General features: G+C 35.4%; 1 long non-coding RNA gene across 1 annotated transcript; it reads left to right on the top strand.

The window, feature by feature from the left end:
- Window positions 1-4,306: 4,306 nt before the first annotated feature.
- Window positions 4,307-5,899, top strand: LOC103315571. Its single transcript, XR_004227469.1, has 2 exons — window positions 4,307-5,125; window positions 5,197-5,899. It is a non-coding gene; the product is annotated as an uncharacterized LOC103315571 (long non-coding RNA).
- The last annotated feature ends 12,350 nt before the right edge of the window (window positions 5,900-18,249 follow it).

Genomic DNA, 18,249 nt, shown 5'->3' with positions numbered 1-18,249 from the left:
TTAACGCGTCGGTGCTCTAACTCTTCTAATACTCTTCAATTTTCCATAGTCAAGACATTTGTAATCACACTCTTTTCTTTTCAATAAACATCAATAGTTTGACGGTATACATAGTATACCTTTTCATCTCAAATTTAAAGAGCGTGTTATTATTTTCACATTAATTGTTTTGATCCACAAGTCTCTATCAAAGTCGAGAGACTATAATTACTGCATGTCCTTTCTTTTTGCATTGATTCATTTTGAAACTTATCTAAATAATCAAAAGTATCCATGTTACCTATTTTTAAATCTTGTTTTTATCGCTTTTGTTGACTGGTGTTGATGCAGTGAAGTGCAGTTTTGGTTGGTTCAATAGTACTTGTTGATCACGTCTTGTATGTTGTCTTGAGTTATGTTGAGGTACTTTTTTCGATTTATTGCGTGGAGTGTTATTTTCAAGTTCTACAGGCACTTTGCACTGTCCATATCACAATCACTCGTTTTATGAGTTTCAGAACATTTTAAACACAAGGTATCATTTCTGCATTTCTTAGCATTGTGTCCGAATCTCCTGCACTTGAAACATGGGCAGATGTTTACTAAGTCATAGACTTTACAATGTTGATACCCAACAAAAATTTTGTTGCTATTTTTTCTTATGTGCTTGTAGATCTCAGCTTTTTTTGTTTGAATGTTTTTTTCGGCTGTGAGATATTCAATTACCGATTTCATGACATCGATGTTTCTGTTATTGCTTTTCTTGACAAATATTTTAGGAACTTTTCTCTGAGTTGCTCTTGAGTACTTAATGGTATCTGAGTACGTGCGTAACTTAACGCCAGTCCCACTCTTGATGTTTTGCAATTTTTCTTTTAAAAGGTCATTTTTCTCAGTTAGTGCGCTCACTAACCTTTTCAACAGCATATTTTCAGTTCTTAAAAGTGAAAAATCTCATTCGAGTGAGAAAACAGAGCGACTTGATGATACTGCTAGACTTACCAAGCGTGACGTCACACAACCATGTCTCTATTATTTTTGAATATGAATTTTGCAAATTAATTTTCTTTACTTTCATTATTTATGAGCTTTGTAATCAGTTGATTACTGTGTTTACATATGCGGAACACAGCTCCAGTAGTCAAAAACCGTTGCTGACCGTTTCAAGACGTTAAATGTTGTACACTGAAACTGCTCTGTTGCCAAATTTACTTACTGTTCCCGTATCGGAAGATACCCACAAAGTACTAAATTTAAAAGACACGATACTAGCGCCACGTTACAAACGTCGAAATTGACAAGCGACGTTACCATTCAGTTTGAAACGTTCTTTCAGAATAACGGACTTAGTATAAAGTACTAAGTCCGTATTCAGAATCCAATACCACCGAGTGTACATACTCGAAACCACAATGAGTGTTCCAATTGGCAACTGAACGATGTCGACGAGACCTCTGATGGTAAACGTGCGAACCCTAGGAGATGTAGCGTTTTTGAAAAATAACATGGGAATCGGGACAAGGTATTTCAATGGCAATCTTAAATAATGTTGAGGTAGTATTTTGAGTTTAGCACTTTTAAATGATAGGGTTTACCCTAATAACGTTGTAGCAAAAAAAAATTATTGGAAAGTATTTCAGACTTTGAAAAATTAAATATTGAAAAGTATGAGTGTGCTAAGAGTCGCACTGAGCCGATTAGCTGATTGCATGTAAACGCGTTTGGAGTCTCCCCTGTTATTACTATTATTGAAAATGGGTGAATATTAAATAAACAAATCAGTAATTTGTACTAAACAAGAATAAGTTTCATTTTATTGAACTGGTATAAGAAAGAATTTTCGTCTTATAAATACGACTGCTCTAGCGAGACGCCCGTGCGAGACTAGAGAAAAAGGCCACTTTCCATGCATGTAAAATGAATGGAAAATCGAGTCGTTCTTAGCAGTGGGAAAAAACTACTCCCTTGGGAGGACATTTCCTCCCAAGGGAGTAGTTTTTTCCTCACTCTGCAGTCACTCTGCAGCCTATCCGATAAATGTGTGTGTTTAGAGTCCCGCTTGTTGATCTTTTTCGATTATGTGCAAGGAGTTTAAATGAAACAATCTAATTGTATACCGTAAAACTAGAATGTTTATTCTAAAAGAGTGAGTATGTACAAGTGTGTGAAATTAAGGAAAATGAGTGAAAGTTTGAGTGAAGTACCGACGCGATAGCAACGATTTGTTTATCGGTCGACACTGTGAGGCGAGTCCTCACAGCGCTTCGGCAATACGAACCGAACTAAACATTCGCGAGAGCGGCAGAAAACCGCTCGCGCAACAGGAGAGAGAGAGAGAGAGAGGGGGAGCGAGGATGATGTTTTGAGCACGAGTGGGAGTCGAGGGTGCCGTACACGGAGAAAAATAAAACGTTGCGCTTACTCAAAATTTAGGTTAATATAACCTAAATTTTTCAGTAACGGCTATTAAGTAAATCTAACTGAAGTTGCTCGCGTAGTTTCAACTGAATGAACAGTTTGGTAACTAACTTCAGTACTAAATAAAATTTGTAAAACCAACAAAATAAGGCCATATAATAATATAGGAAGGCCATGCTTGACTGTGCCGCGAAGGCACCTCAGACAGAAGTTATGAGCACAGGGAAGGGTGATTGGCGCAGATCCGACGTTCTTTGTGTCTCGTCTCAGATGAGACACATTATATTGCATATCTCTTTCTTTCTCTCTCATTCTCTCGTGTCTCACGCTACACCATACTAGCAACGAAGATAAGGTCTATCTTCGTTGATACTAGTATAATTTTTTTAGGTTAGGTGCGCCGTCCCTCTTCGATGTGGCACGCGGTTAAGTAGATTTTACTGAAGTCTGTGCAGTAGCATCTATTGAACTGCTTTACTTAACTAGGTTCAGTAAACGCTACTGTTTATTTTTCTCCGTGTAGACGCCCGAGACGGACACGAGTCTGAAAAAGCCACTCGCCCCTTGTTGCACACCGTACTTTTTATGATAAGTGCACGAATAGGCCACTTATCATGCATATGAAAGGAATGGGAAATTCGAGGACTTTTAAAGTAAAACAATAGTATATTGAAAATTTCGAAAATTTGGAGAATGTTGTCAATTAAAAAAATTTAAAAAATTTTAAGAATTTCTAAAATTATGAAAATTTTAAGAATTTCTAAAATTATGAAAATTTTAAGAATTTCTAAAATTATGATAATTTTAAGAATTTCTAAAATTATGAAAATTTTGAAAATACTTATATAGACACACACATCCATCGGATAGGCTGCAGAGTGAGGAAAAAACTACTCCCTTGAGAGGAAAAGACTTTTTTCTCCCAAGGGAGTAGTTTTTTCCCGCTGCTAAGAAAAACTCAACATTTTACATGAATGGAAAGTGGCCTTTTTCGTGCACGTATGATGAAAATGTTATTGTGCAGTCAATGGGTGCAATAGTGCGAAGACTGGAAAACTTGAGTTTTCATAAGAGTCCAATATATATATAAGGCTGTATACAATAAATGGTGCATAGCTCTTAAGATTAAGAAACAGCGTCCGAACGCTAAACCACACATTTTCGTTTTTTATTTTTTACTTTCTAAAATGAAATTTCTGTCGTTTTTTTTTTTCCTATTAGGGTATACACTTAAGAGCTATGCGTTAACCTTCAGGGGTCCAGCCTGCAAAAAAAAAAAAACAAAATATTCATCTGATAAATTTTATTTCTTTTTACGTAAATTAAAAAAAAAATATCTACTAAAAATATTTACAATATACACTATTCCTACTGAAAAATATCATATATATACCATACAAAATCACTGACCAAAATTCATGACATTCTACTATATAAATAAATATTAATTAAATTTATTAACTACGTATATAACGTATGAATAATAATATTTAATTAATATTTTTTAGAAATGTCTTTCATTAGGTCTGAGGGGGCATGTTTAAGGTACATTTTAAGCCCGGGTAGAATAAAGAAGACAGTTCAGATCTTTCACAAAGCCGTGGCAAGTGACTAAAAACACTTAGTTATATAGTAAAATGTCATGAATTTTGGTCAGTGATTTTGTATAGTATATATATGATATTTCTCGGTCGAAATAGTGTAAATATTTTCAGTAGATATTTTTTGTTTTTTAATTTACGTGAAAAGAAAAAAATTTTATCAGATGAATATTTTGTTGTTTTTTGTAGGATTTAACCCAGGCTGGACACCTTAAGAGCTATGCATAATTTATTGTTCACACTATTGCATTCATTGACTGCACAATAACATTTTCTTTTTCCTTTAATATTCATCCATTTCTAAAAGGGAGATTGAGATAGTATCGAATTGAAGCTCTTACAGAGCCAATTCAGATCGTTATCAAAAAATTTCATTGGTGGGTAGAGTGGAAGCAGGGAATAACTTCAGAGAGTTCAACAACAACAAAATCAACGAGCGCGGCACGCGCGCTAAGTCAACTTCTAGTAGTAATAACAGGGGAGACTCCAAACGCGTTTATATGCAATCAGCTGATCGGCTTAGTGCGACTCTTAGCACACTCATACTTTTTCAATATTTAATTTTTCAAAATCTGTAATACTTTTCAATAATTTTTTTTTGCTACAACGTTATTAGGGTAAACGCTATCATCTGTCATTTAAAAGTGATAAACTCGAAATACTACCTCAACATTATTTAGTATTGCCATTGAAATACCATTTCCCAATTCCCATGTTATCTTTCAAAAACACTACATCTCCTAGGGTTCGCAAGTTTACCACCAAATGTCTCGTCAGTATCGTTCAGTTGCCAATGGGTTCATTTTTAGTTTTGTTTTGTTAAACAAGGCATTTTACACTATTATCATGCTAATATACACAATATCTATTAATTTCTCCAATCAGATAGTATGACATAATGAAATAAAGATTGATGACTTGGTACGGTCAAGTAAAATGAAGTTCAGCATGCATATCATATAAAATTTGCATAGATAGTAATCTCTTAACCTTAAATTAGCCTCCGGCAGACATTTTTAAAACTTAACTTGTAGAACAACTGAAAAACAGTTAGATGAGTCTAAAGGTCTTAGCAAATTTGAACCGTTGATTTTCTACAAGGGGTCCGTGGGCAGAAAGCGATCGCAGTGAGTTTCGCGCACTCGTACAAGCAACTTCCTTCTGACTATTCAACGCGCTATATAATAATCGATTTCAGACCGATGCTCGAAGCGCGTAGCGGCCAGGCGGACCGCGGCTACCTAGGCCGAGAAGCGAGCATCCTATCGCGAGCCGTTCTACCGATGACACTGCCGAGAACCAATTCCCACAGCCTCAGCTTATCCAAGACTTCGCCGGAGCTTAAATTCGACGTGGAGCTTGGCGAACGCGTTCGTACTGACACCGATAACGATGACGATGAAGACGACGGTGCGACGACGATGACATCAATGAGTCCTGTTGATGCGTTGTACTTCACTATATAAATGCAAATAATGCAGATAATACATTATATTATGCGCAGCTCAGCGCTCAGCATGTGTGTGATATTTGTGTGATATTCTTAAGCCAAGTAAGATTGGCAGTATTTTGTCTCATGTAATAAAAGTGAGACCAGCAGAGAAAATCAAAGAACCCGAATGAGCGAGTACGCACACTGCCTAATACACTATTATATTACATTTGACGCGTACACGTTAAAACCTAGATAGTGAGAACGTAGAAATAATTGCTAAGCAAAGAATAATGGTATACTTATGCATCAACTAGCTCACAGTCGTACAACTGCCAAAAGAGCATGAAATGCGAACATAATTCATCTGAACGTCGATACGTACACCTATACGCATACATGTAAGTAAGTATACGACGAAGCGTTAGAAAAGCTACAAAATTAAATGAATTTTATATTTTCCTTCTTACGCAATCTCGTCTTTATACACACGCACACGCACTCCCATACACTCACGTACGCACACACACACAACGAAAAGCTAAAACCTTATTATTTATAACATATAACCACGATAACGTGCCCCCCCCCTTTTGATGTCATTGTTTCGGATATTTCAAAAACCCGTGAAATGTATTTTATAGCACAGTGTGGCTAAAATTCGCTGTTAAGTCACGCCTATCTGTGGCTAAAGCAGTCCTTTTTTGCACCGTGTTTATCACACTCGCTACGCTCGTGCACTAACCTCACGGTGCAAATAAGGACTACTTTAGTCACGAATAGGCGAGACTTGCGGATTTTAGCAGTCTGTGTTATAACATTTTATACGATACTCTTGACTTAAATGGTTCAGTTTTACACGGCGCAGTTAGCACCCAAGCGAAGCGAGGGCACTAAGCGCCGTGTAAAAAAGAACCATTTCGATACAGTGTGCGTAAAATGCACTTTTACGCACACTCCGCGTGCGTTCAAGCACATTTTCCGCCCCTGTATCAAACAATAACGTTCGATACACGTGCGCAAAAGTTGATTCTACACTCGTGAGATTGTAACTTCCCACTCGTGTAGAATCAACTTTTGCGCACTTGTATCGAAATATACTATTTAAGTCACACGTATCGTAATGTACTATTTATGGCTTTGGAAGTCCACTAAACACTTCTGTCCATCCAGAATATGCGTAGGTGTCCTTATTTAGGTAGAAAACGAAAAAAAATTTTAAAAAAGTTTAAAAATAGGTTATTGCATGAAAACTAAAAACATAAGTTTATTTTGAGTTCAAATCAACTCTTTTTCCGCGTGTGTGATGAATGCGTTAATTACTTGAATTGATTGAAAATTTTCGTTTCCAGTAAAAGGAGGATGCCCACGAGTATAGATGATTCGTGCCCCCCCCCCCCCTTCAGGTAACCTATGAAACCTGTGTCATCGTGTAGAGCACAAGAAAAACATGCCTTTAAAAAAAATCAACCCCCGTACCCCTGGGGAAGTTGAGATATTTAGTAATCAAGTTTTCATCCCTTTTATCACTTCAAAATTCAAATTTTATATAAAAAGCATGCTTTGCACAATTTGTTTTGAACATTTAAGGACTCAAATGAAAGGTAATTTCGTAAAAAATTCGTAAAAAAAAACCCCTATTCAGGTGTAAAATTGACCTCATTTATGAAAAATATTTCATCCCCTAAGGTTTTTTCAAAATTTGACAACCTTTGCACAATTTATTTTTATTTTATGTTATGCCAATCGAAAGGACGCATAAAAAGATACCCTTTTACACAAATTTAATTCCAGGGCCGCACCCTTAACACAGCAAAAAACATTAATTATGGAATTTCTCAAAAATGGCCATAATAAAAGTATTGGCAAAATCGACCGCTTTGCACAATTTTTCCGGAGGATTCATGGATCTAAATAGAAGATTATTTAGTTAGCATCAATATTACAAGCCCTTTAAATCAGGGCCGCACCCCTAGCTTAATTTATATCGAATTAACCGATGAAAAATATTTCACCCCCTACAGTTTTTTGGTTATTTGACAACCTTTGCACAATTTATTTTTTTTAAGTTATGCTATATGGTGTAAGTTATGCTGTAAAAACTGTAGGGGTGAAATATTTTTTATCGATTAATTCGATATAAATTAAGATAAGAGTGCAGCCCTGAATTAAAGAGAGTGTAATATTGATGCTCTCGAAATAATCTTCTATTAAGACCTCAATACTTTTATTATATACTTAAATTCCGTAATTAATTTTTTTGCTGTGTTAAGGGTGCGGCCCTGGAATTAAATTTGTGTAAAAGAGTGTCTTTTTATGCGTCCTTTCGATTGGCATAACTTAAAATAAAAATAAATTGCAAAGTGCAAAGGTTGTCAAATTTTAAAAAAACCTTAGGGGATGAAATATTTTTCATAAATGAGGTCAATCTTACACCTGAATAGGGGTGCGGCCCTGATTGGAAAAGGAGGAAAAAGAAACATCCTTAAATGTTCAAAACAAATTGTGCAAAGCATGCTTTTTATGTAAAATTTGAATTTTTAAGTGATAAAAGGGATCAAAACTTGATTACTGAATATCTCAGCTTCCCCAGGGGTACGGGGGTTAATTTTGTTTTTAAAATTCATGTTTTTTTGTGCTCTACACGATGACACAGGTTTCATAAGTTACCTGAAGGGGACACGAATCATCTATACTCGTGGGCGTCCTCCTTTTTGATATTTTGATAAAAAGAATCGAGAATCTTTTTGCGCAACTTCAGATGGGCATTGCGCGCAACAAGTTGCATTATTATTTACGTTCGCATAACCAAACATTTGTTCGTTTAGAAGTGATGAAAATATCAACGGCATCGTTATAAGGGCATGGTACACTCCTACTTAACCACTCGTTGAATACTGCATGAAATGCACTTTAACTTTCAGGATCATCTAATTACATGATAATGAAGAGTGGATGACTGAAATTTCGAGCGAAATCAGAAATTTATTTATTTATCTTTGTTGGCGTTCGGCTCCAAGTGCAAGTGAGAGAAGCGAAGCCGCGCTAGGATAAAAAGCGTTACATCTTGTAACAAGAACTGACAAAGAAAACTACCAAGTTCTTAGCTTTTGCACCATTTTAAATCGGCCAATTCATACCAGGGATGTTTGGTTATCCCTCACGGAAAAAAAGTGAGCCTGGGAGGACACCGACACTCGTGTGCAGAATCAGGAAAGCTGAATTATGCCGATACAGCGCATACGCGTGCCATTAGGGCATACAATCGTGCCAAATGAAAGCGGTCTGGGCGAAGCCGATGCAGCACAGACCCGGTGCTGTTTTGGCACCAGTTCTTGTGCTGCGCGCTGCCTTATTCGCAGCGCGCTCTTACCGAAGCATGCGCGCGCATAGTGTCACAGAGGCATTTTTCCATTCGGTTCGGCGTATAGCATCAGAGTTCTATTTGTGGCTTATTATATATTTGTTATAATTTTGTTCAAAGGTGTATCACTGATACACCTTTAAATAAAATTATAACAAATATAACAAGCCACAATTCCAAATAGTTACCAGAAAATAGCCTTTATTGCGCCCAGGGTAATTTATTACCTGGCCAAGCGAACATTATTTTTCCGGCATTACTGAACAGCTTAGCCCGAGATCTTGAATTTAAAAAAAAAATGCCGAAATGACTGTCCCTATCGAAAGATACAAGGATTTTGAAATAGGGTAAAAATCTTCAAAAATACCGACGAAACGAGAATAATTTTGTTCAAAGGTGTATCAGTGATCCCTGGTAGCAAATGGCCGATAAGTTCTGGCCCGTTCCCTAGCGACTCGGTAGAAATGAAACACAGAATCCATCGAGAAATATGCGTAGTTTCTACGCTGAAACCCGAGTAGCAGAAGTTCTCTTAATTTTTTGCGCATGCGCGTACGGTTCAGGCCAGGCACAGGCGTACTAGAAGTATATGAGGCGTATTGTAGAGACTGTCTGCTATGTTATAAAGCAGAATAGCATTGCAGACAGAACTACAGTTTTCACACTTTCAGTCAATGTTGAATGATGAATATTTAGCCTATTAATTCATCTAGAATGATTTTGAAGGGAAAATATGATTTTCAAAGTGCCCATTAAGAGTGAAAACCTAACCCTACACATGCATGCTCTCATATATGACAGTATGCATGATGCACAGTCACCAATGATGAGGTTTGCACAGGTATTTCAATCTCATCAATATGCGAGCGCAGTCACTGTCAACCAATAAATCTCTCATAATCATGCTAAATCCATGATATTGAAGTTTGATGTCTGTTCTTTTGCATTAAGACTTGTTAAATTATTTAGAAACAGCCTGCCATCTCAGTTTTCACTTAACAGTCTTGGTTCAGCTTTGCACCCTGAACCCTATGGCTTCGGCGTCAAAAAATGCAGGTAGTTCTGTACATGAAAGTCGAATTCATATCAGCTAGAATGAATTCAACTCAATATACTGTTTCTACATGTCAATACAAATTAAGTTGCAAAATTTTAGCCCTCTAGGTATTGATAGATTTGGTGGTTGAGAATAGCTGGTTCGCATACTGATGAAATTGAAATACCTGTGCAAACTTCATCATTGGTGACTTTGAGTGCATCGATGACACTTTTTACAAAGTGATTGTACTCGAATAATACAAAGTCAGTCAGTACACAATGCTGTACATACTGTCATGTATGAGAGCATGCATGTGTAGAGTTAGGTTTTCACTATTAATGTGCACCTTAAAAATCATGTTTCCCCTTCAATAAACATTGTAGATGAATTTATAGGGTATATATATATATATATATATATATATATATATATATATATATATATATATATATATATATTCATCAATTTATGAATATTTTCAAACAATGTCAATGCAGAGCAGGATCATTGGTGTGAAAAGTAAGGTTATATGAACAAATCATAGTGGAGAAAAAATTCTATCAAGATTTCTTCCAGAAATCATGTCTTATTTATCAGGGTTTTCATGTAGAATCTACTCTGGAAACCTGCTAGATTTGAAAAATCTCGGTAGCTTTCAGGTACTTTCTCGGGAACGCTGCTATCAGGGTAGTACTTAATCCAATTCGAGACATTGGCGCGCCTGATCAAACCCTAGTGCAAATGTAAATGATGCAACTTGTTGCGCGCGATGCCCATCTGAAGTTGCGCAAGAAGATTCTCGATTCTATTTATCGAAATATCAAAAATTTTGCTAAAAACGAAAATTTTCAATCAATTTAAGTAATTAACGCATTCATCAATCACATAGAAAAAGGGGTGATATGAACTCATAATAAACTTATCTTTTTAGTTTCCATGCAATAATCTATTTTTAAACCTTTTTCGATGTTTTTTTTTTCGTTTTCTACTTAAATAAGAACACCTACGCAAATTCTGGGTGGACATAAGTGTTTATTGGACCCCCAAAACAATAAAAATATATTTCACGGGTTTTTAAAATTTACGAAACAGTGAAATCAAAAGGGGTGGCCACATTATCGTGGTCATACGGTATACCTACAGACGATTCCACATATTGATTTTGGCTTTTACTAGTTTACTGCGTAACATATACGTGCAACTTAATATTCATTAGTTCTAATTAACCGCTCTAGGGGTAAATACGAAAAGTTAATTTATGTACTTTTTTTTTCTCGGCGTTTGTGTATTCGCGAATTCTCGGGTATGCGCCGTGTCCGTTATACAACAGCTGTTAAAACATCGTTTAAATGTTGTTAATATAGAATCTATATTATTAGTATATTACGATACGTGTGACCTAAGTAGCCGATATTGCACGGCGTGTACGTATTAACGCCCGAGCGCAGCGAGGGTGATAGAACGCCGTGCACTAATGGGCTGCTTAGTTCACGAGTATCGTATACAATTTTATAGCACAGCTGCTTAAATCCGCCAAGTCACGCCTATCGGTAATCTAAGCAGTCCATTATTGTACCGTGAGGTTGCAGCGAGTGCGATATACACGGTACAATAATGGACTACTTAGGTCACAGATAGGCGTGACTTAACAGCGGATTTTAGCCACACTGTTCTATAAAGATATATTTCGCGAGTACGAGTACGTGCAGTCGGTCCAAGTTAACCAGCGAGTATTTATCACTCGAAACCCCAAAGTAGAAAAATTGAAGTTAGGAAGTATAAATAATTCAGTTTATACTTTAGGAATAGAATAACTACCTTGGAATCGCATGAAAATATTTTAAATGTGTAAAGAAGAAAATCTAAACTGCTGAAAATGATAATTTTAAACTTTCCAAAAGTTGAAATTGATCATGTTCAACTTTCCAAAAGTATACAATTTAATGAGACTGTTTCAAAAGTTTAAAAATAACATTTTAAACTATAGGAAAAGTTCAAATTAGTAATTTCAAACTTTCTGAAAGTTTAAAATTTCACGGGACCATCTCTGGTAGAAACGTTGCCGAATTTTCTAGCAGAATTCGTCTAGAAGTGAACATTATCAGTAGATTCTGTCTGGTTGATCTACCTGAAAACCCTATACCGGTCACACGAATTTTGCACGTCGTTCTTGGTAGAATATTGAGAACAAATAAAAGTAATAAATATAAGGCTTTTTATTACTTTTAAATGGATTTAAATATGTTATAATAATAATTAACGATTCAAAGGATTTTTTAGAACTGTAGGAATAATAATTTTCTTCATATTCACATAAAAAATAAATCCCGTGACCGGGAGACCGTCGCCGTCGCGATATTTGTGTTTAGCGACCCCAAAAATCCCCGTGTAGCAGAACTGGATTAATTTCCTTTATTATTTACCAAGTTGTTAATTATTCATTGTCTTTTTGCAATACACTTCTAAAATGCATATTTTTAATGCACAAATGTATTTTTCAAAAAGTGATTTATATCACTATACTATGGTCACAAAGTTTGTGGGCGCTCTCACGAATCGAATGCAAAAATCCGCATTAAGATCCAACTTCTGTTAAAAAAATCGACAGTTAAGCCGTTTTCAGTGCTTTATTTCCGCGACAGCAAATATAGGTTATGGTTTCACGGGATTTATTTTTTACGTGAATATGAAGAAAATTATTATTCCTACAGTTCTAAAAAATCCTTTGAATCGTTAATTATTATTATAACATATTTAAATCCATTTAAAAGTAATAAAACGCCTTATATTTATTACTTTTATTTGTTCTCAATATTCTACCAAGAACGACGTGCAAAATTCATGTGACCGGTATAGGGTTTTCAGGTAGATCAACCAGACAGAATCTACTGATAATGTTCATTTCTAGCCAAATTCTGCTAGAAAATCCGGCAACGTTTCTACCAGGGATAGTCCCGTGAAATTTTAAACTTTTAGAAAGTTTAAAAGTATAAATTCAAATTTTTCCTAAAGTTTAAAATGTTATTTTTAAACTTTTGAAACAGTCTCATTAAATTTTATACTTTAGGAAAGTTGAACATGATCAATTTCAACTTTTGGAAAGTTTAAAATTGTCAATCTAAACTTTTTCAGAAGATGATAGAAGAAGATTTCTTTACACATTTAAAATATTTTCATGCGATTCCAAAGTATAAAGTCATCAATTTAAACTTCCTTAAAGTACAAATCTAAGGAGTTATTCTATTCCTAAAGTATAAACTGAGTTATTTATACTTCCTAACGTCAATTTTTCTACTTTGGGGTTTAGAGTAAAGAATACACCCTGTCAAAAATATCAAGGTTGATATCAACCTTGATATCATGTTTAGCGACCCCAAAAATCCCCGTGTAGCAGAACTGGATTAATTTCCTTTATTATTTACCAAGTTGTTAATTATTCATTGTCTTTTTGCAATACACTTCTAAAATGCATATTTTTAAGGCACAAGGTTGATACTACCTTGATTGAACCTTGATTTCAACCTTAATTCCATTTTAATCAAAACTAATATTAAACGTGAATTGCAGGTTTAACAGGATAAATATTGATAATGCATAAGTAAAGGCATCGATTGTTAAAATTTATAATCTATACGAATAACAATTAAAGAACAAAAATTGAAAATAGCTGATCCAAAATGACCGATCACAGCATGCGTTTTTGTACTATATGGCTCTGAAAATTTGTTTCTTGTCGTATTTTTGCCATCGCTAAACCAAAATATGACGATGAAAATTCAAAATGGCCGATCCAGAATGGCCAACACATCAGTCCTAAGATTTTAGGGCCGCTAAACACAAATTTGATATCAGATTTTCAAAATTATTTATTTAAACGATGCTGTTTATGCAAATTATTGCAAAATTGAGGATTTAACAAACACTAATATTAATCTAGGGGTTTTAAAGGTCGCTGATCATAAATATGTTACTATATTTACAAAATAATTTGTTTAAACAATTGTTTTTAAATAAATTATGGCAAAATTCACCTTTTTTCATATGATTTACAAAAAGGATCAAATAGATGCCAATTTGGGGGTTGCTAAACACGAATCTGATAACAGATTCGCAAAATTATTTTTTTAACAATGCTGTTTACGCAAATTATTGCAAAATTGAGGATTTAACAAACACTAGTTTTATTCTAGGGGTTTTGAAGGTCGCTGATCACGAATCTGATACTATACTTGCAAAATCATTAGTTTAAACTGTTAAACCTGAATTTCACGTTTAATATTCGTTTTGAATAAAATGGAATCAACTCTCTCCGTGTAAAATAGTGAAATTTCACTGATTGATAGTGCATATGCGCTAATTTATGCAGTGAAAAGTATGCAACTGCCAAATAGTGACTATTCATTGAATGAATTAGTGAAATGGTCACTGCTTAAATCAGTGAAAATGTCGGATTTTAAATCGATTAGAAATGTACACTGAGGAATAAAAAATTAATTTCTTTCTTTGTTTATTTATTTTAGACTTATTATTATAAATTTTTATTAATTTAGTATGAAAATTAGATTATTAAGAAACAAAGAAATTAAATTAAATTTTTTGTCGGAGGCGGGAATTGATCCTTTTTTTTTGTTTAAAGATTTTTATTTTTGCTTATTATCGAACATATTTACAATGGTTAGGCGCAAACAACACAAAATAAAAGCCTACATGCTAAGTTGAGAATAACGTATGGTTCAGATGGAATAGCTCGCATTTTAACAATGACGTGTTTCCCTAATAGTTAAAATTATCTTAAGTTTAGAAGCGGTGGAACAAATTCGTCCTTGGTTGCTTTACAATGTTTTGCTATTATAGTGCGGGTAAAAAATTGTTTAAAAAAAAACCTGCGATCTTTGTAGTTATAATTTACGCTGAAATACAACAAAACGAACTCTTACGAGTGACGCTGAAAGGATAGATGATCGGTTTCGTTGATTATTTAAGATCTTAATAGATGAAAGAGTGAGGGAAGATTTACCTAAGTAACATTATTTCCTGTATCGTCTTCTGCGGACCTCATCGCGGTTTCCGGGGTCTTCTGCCAGCCACCAGTATTTTTCATTAAATTTGTATTTATCGTCAATATGTCTATTAGGCAGTGTTGTTGAATATTTATTATTGACTTGCGTTTCCATTTTGAGAATGTCTATTGACTTATTAGAGCTGTGGCGAGGAGAATGATAGATCAAGGATATATTCTCTTGAGATGTAATGATGTTGATTGAGTCGAAAAACATAAAAGCCTGGGGCTGCAGGTAGCCAGAAACCACTCTGAGTTTACATTCAGATTCATTATATACACTGTAATTATTTAAGTACATATTCTTAGAATGTTTAAGTTTTGCATAGTAATCTCGGCTAAGCTTGATTATAAATGAGTCGATTCGTGGTACATTCGCCTTATTGTAGATTTGCTTATTGCTAATAAATTTTTTTGAGTCGGTTTTGCGATATATGTGAAGCGCTGCGCGGAGACACGATCTCTCAAATTTTCGGAGTTTCTCCATTGTGGAGGCGCATATGTTCCACCACACTGGTGCGGCATAGGTTACTATGGGTCTTATCAATAAAAGATAGCAAATAACCTTGGTCCTGGCAGAGAGATTTCTGTTGAAAAAGATTCTATTGTTTGCCCTGAATGCTTTTTTGGCTTTAGTTAGTTGATTGATAATGTGGGCGTTAAGTCTTAGTAGATAATCGATTTGAACTCCAAGATATTTGACGGATTTTTTGTGAGCAATCGTGTATTTGTCGTTGCTATGGATTGAGATGCTAAAGTTATTAATTTCTGATCTGATGTTTTGATTGAGGAATCTAAGTGGCTTATGGAAAAGAATGGTTTCACATTTTGAGGGATTAATGCGAAGGTTCCAAAGATTATAATGTGTATTTATTTTATTGACTATCGATTCGAGTTTGAATAGTACTGTAGCAGGACGTGAGTCCGCGACTAGTACAATAAAATCATCGGCGAATGCGACTGAGTGAAGGCAGGTATTATTTGGAGCATTAAGGCCGAAGAGTGTGGGGACGTTGTATGTATATAAATTAAATAATTCTGGGGAGTTGACTGTTCCCTGCATTAGTCCTTCTGTTATGGTGAAGATCAAGTTCGAAATCGTGACACCATCCCAAGTGACAAACATACTATTGGATGTCATATGCCAGATTAGCTGTATGAAATCAAGTGGGAAATCGAGCTTCCATAAGATATACAGCAGTCCGTCGATCCAAACGGAATCGAACGCCCGCTCGAGATCTATAAGGCAAGCACTAACTATAAGACGGGTATGCAAGTGGGTGTTTATGTCGTTCAAGACTTTATGGAGAGCGTGGGTGGTGGACAGATTTTGTCTGAAGCCAAACTGGTTGTCTGTTAAAATATTTTTGCTGAATGTAAAAAACCGGAGCGAATTATTGATGATTGCCTCGTAGACCTTGCTTATCGCGGGGGTGAGACTTATCGGGCGATAGCTGATAATCTCCGAAGGGGGTTTGCCTTTTTTAAGGATAGGTAATATTTTAGCTTTTTTCCAATCATCAGGAAAGAATTTATTATTAATGTTATTATTGAATAGTATGGTGTAGTATTGAATGATTTTAATAGGTAAGTGTTTAAGTTTGCAAAAATTAGTATCGTTTCAGGAACACTTGTGAAGAAAATCGTGTTTTCTAGTTGCTGAGGATTGTAAGCAGGGTTTGTGTCAGTGAAAGTGGTGATTGCATTATTAGTGAGCACATTTTGTTCGAAAAGTTGTTTAATATCGGAGACTTTGCTATCTACCTGGTTCTTGGTAGAAGTACCGATGTTGGTGTAGCGAGGGGAGTTGATGGTTTCATAGTAGGCGCCAATTGTGTTAAGGATATCACTGGGATTTTCTACTATAACGTCGTTGTCATCAGTCGCGAGAGTGGCAATATTTTTCTGAGCACGAACAAGAAGAGGCCTTTCATTTGATTTAATTTCTAGTCTGTCTATTTTTAATTGTTCTTTAGGACGAAAGAATTTATCAATTTTCGGAAAAAATGATTCAGGGTTGCGATGATCTATTGACCTGTGTTGACAGTCCCAATATTTATTATAAGAGATTATGTATTCTGCTTTTAGTGATTCGTTTATATCATTGATCAAGCGTTTGATATTTGAGATGTGTCTAAGAATATCGGGTGTAAAGCTAAGTTTATAAAGTCTGTTACGAGTTGAGATCAGATAAGATTTATCTTTATGCAATTTTGATATTTTTCTATTAACATAGTTGAGCATATTATCCTGCGGTTTGTACCGCGGTACTGTTGATTCAATTGTGTTTGAGATTGATTTTTGCATAACTAGAAGGTGGTTGACGATCTCCTCGTTGCTTACATTTCTTTTATCGGGGATTTCATTAGTATAATTGTCGGAGAGGTTTTTATGAAAGGCTTTCCATTTGGTTTTTTTGAACATGAACCTGTACGAGGTAGTAGGGTTGATGTGCTTTATTGCAGTAAGAAGAGAGATAGAGAACGAGAGTGCTCTATGGTCACTGTTAAAGTCCAGTGTATTAATTTTGCCGTTTTTAAGATCGAGAAATTCTATCCTATTATCAGCGATGCAAAGGTCGAGGTATGATTGGGCCGACGGAAAACTGGGGACGTCTGTTGATATTATTCGAGATTTAAAACCTACACCTTCACATTGCCCGACCATTTTTTTAAGAGAGCGCCTTTAGTTTAAAATCTCCCGCTATTATGTAGTAGTTATTGTAAGAATTTAGGTTAAGTTTTTAGAAGAGTTGGTTGATTTCTTCTATGAATAATCTGCTTTCCTTGTTGTTTGAGAATTTATATTTAGTGATCCGATTTTCAGCGAGTCAGAAAAAGTTTCAGACACGTCACTTACGGGGTTATCATTTATACTATTGGTTGTAATATCCATAATCTAGATTGAGAGTTTAAAAAATCATGTTTATCTTTGAAGAATTGGTATTAACTATGTTAAATAGATTATTTAATTGTGTACTGAGCGTGTTGAGTAAATCTTTTTTGAACTGTGATAGAGCCGATTCAAGGTTATTGCTATCGTGATCGACTAGTATAGGTGGCTCATTAACGAGATCGTGTTTCCACGCGTCGGCATAGCTTAGGCGCATGTTCTGCGGGTTAAATGTTTGGCTCGTTTGGTGTCTCGCTGTATATTGTTAGCTTGTTTCAAGTCTTTGGCAAATTTAAATAGCGGACAACCTCGATACGAGGCTGGGTGGCCGTATTCCTCGCAGTTAACGCAGTACAAAGTTTTCCTGTCATTATCGGTTTTAGCAAGTTTGCATTGGCCAGGTTCGAGATCGTTTTTACACTTAACGCAACGGTAGCCTAGCGAGCAATTTGAGCTGGAGTGTCC

This window comes from Nasonia vitripennis, chromosome 4, assembly GCF_009193385.2.
Source record: "Nasonia vitripennis strain AsymCx chromosome 4, Nvit_psr_1.1, whole genome shotgun sequence".
NCBI lineage: Eukaryota > Metazoa > Arthropoda > Insecta > Hymenoptera > Pteromalidae > Nasonia > Nasonia vitripennis.
Note: the sequence above shows the minus strand (reverse complement) of the source record. Positions and strands in the feature narration are given on the sequence as shown.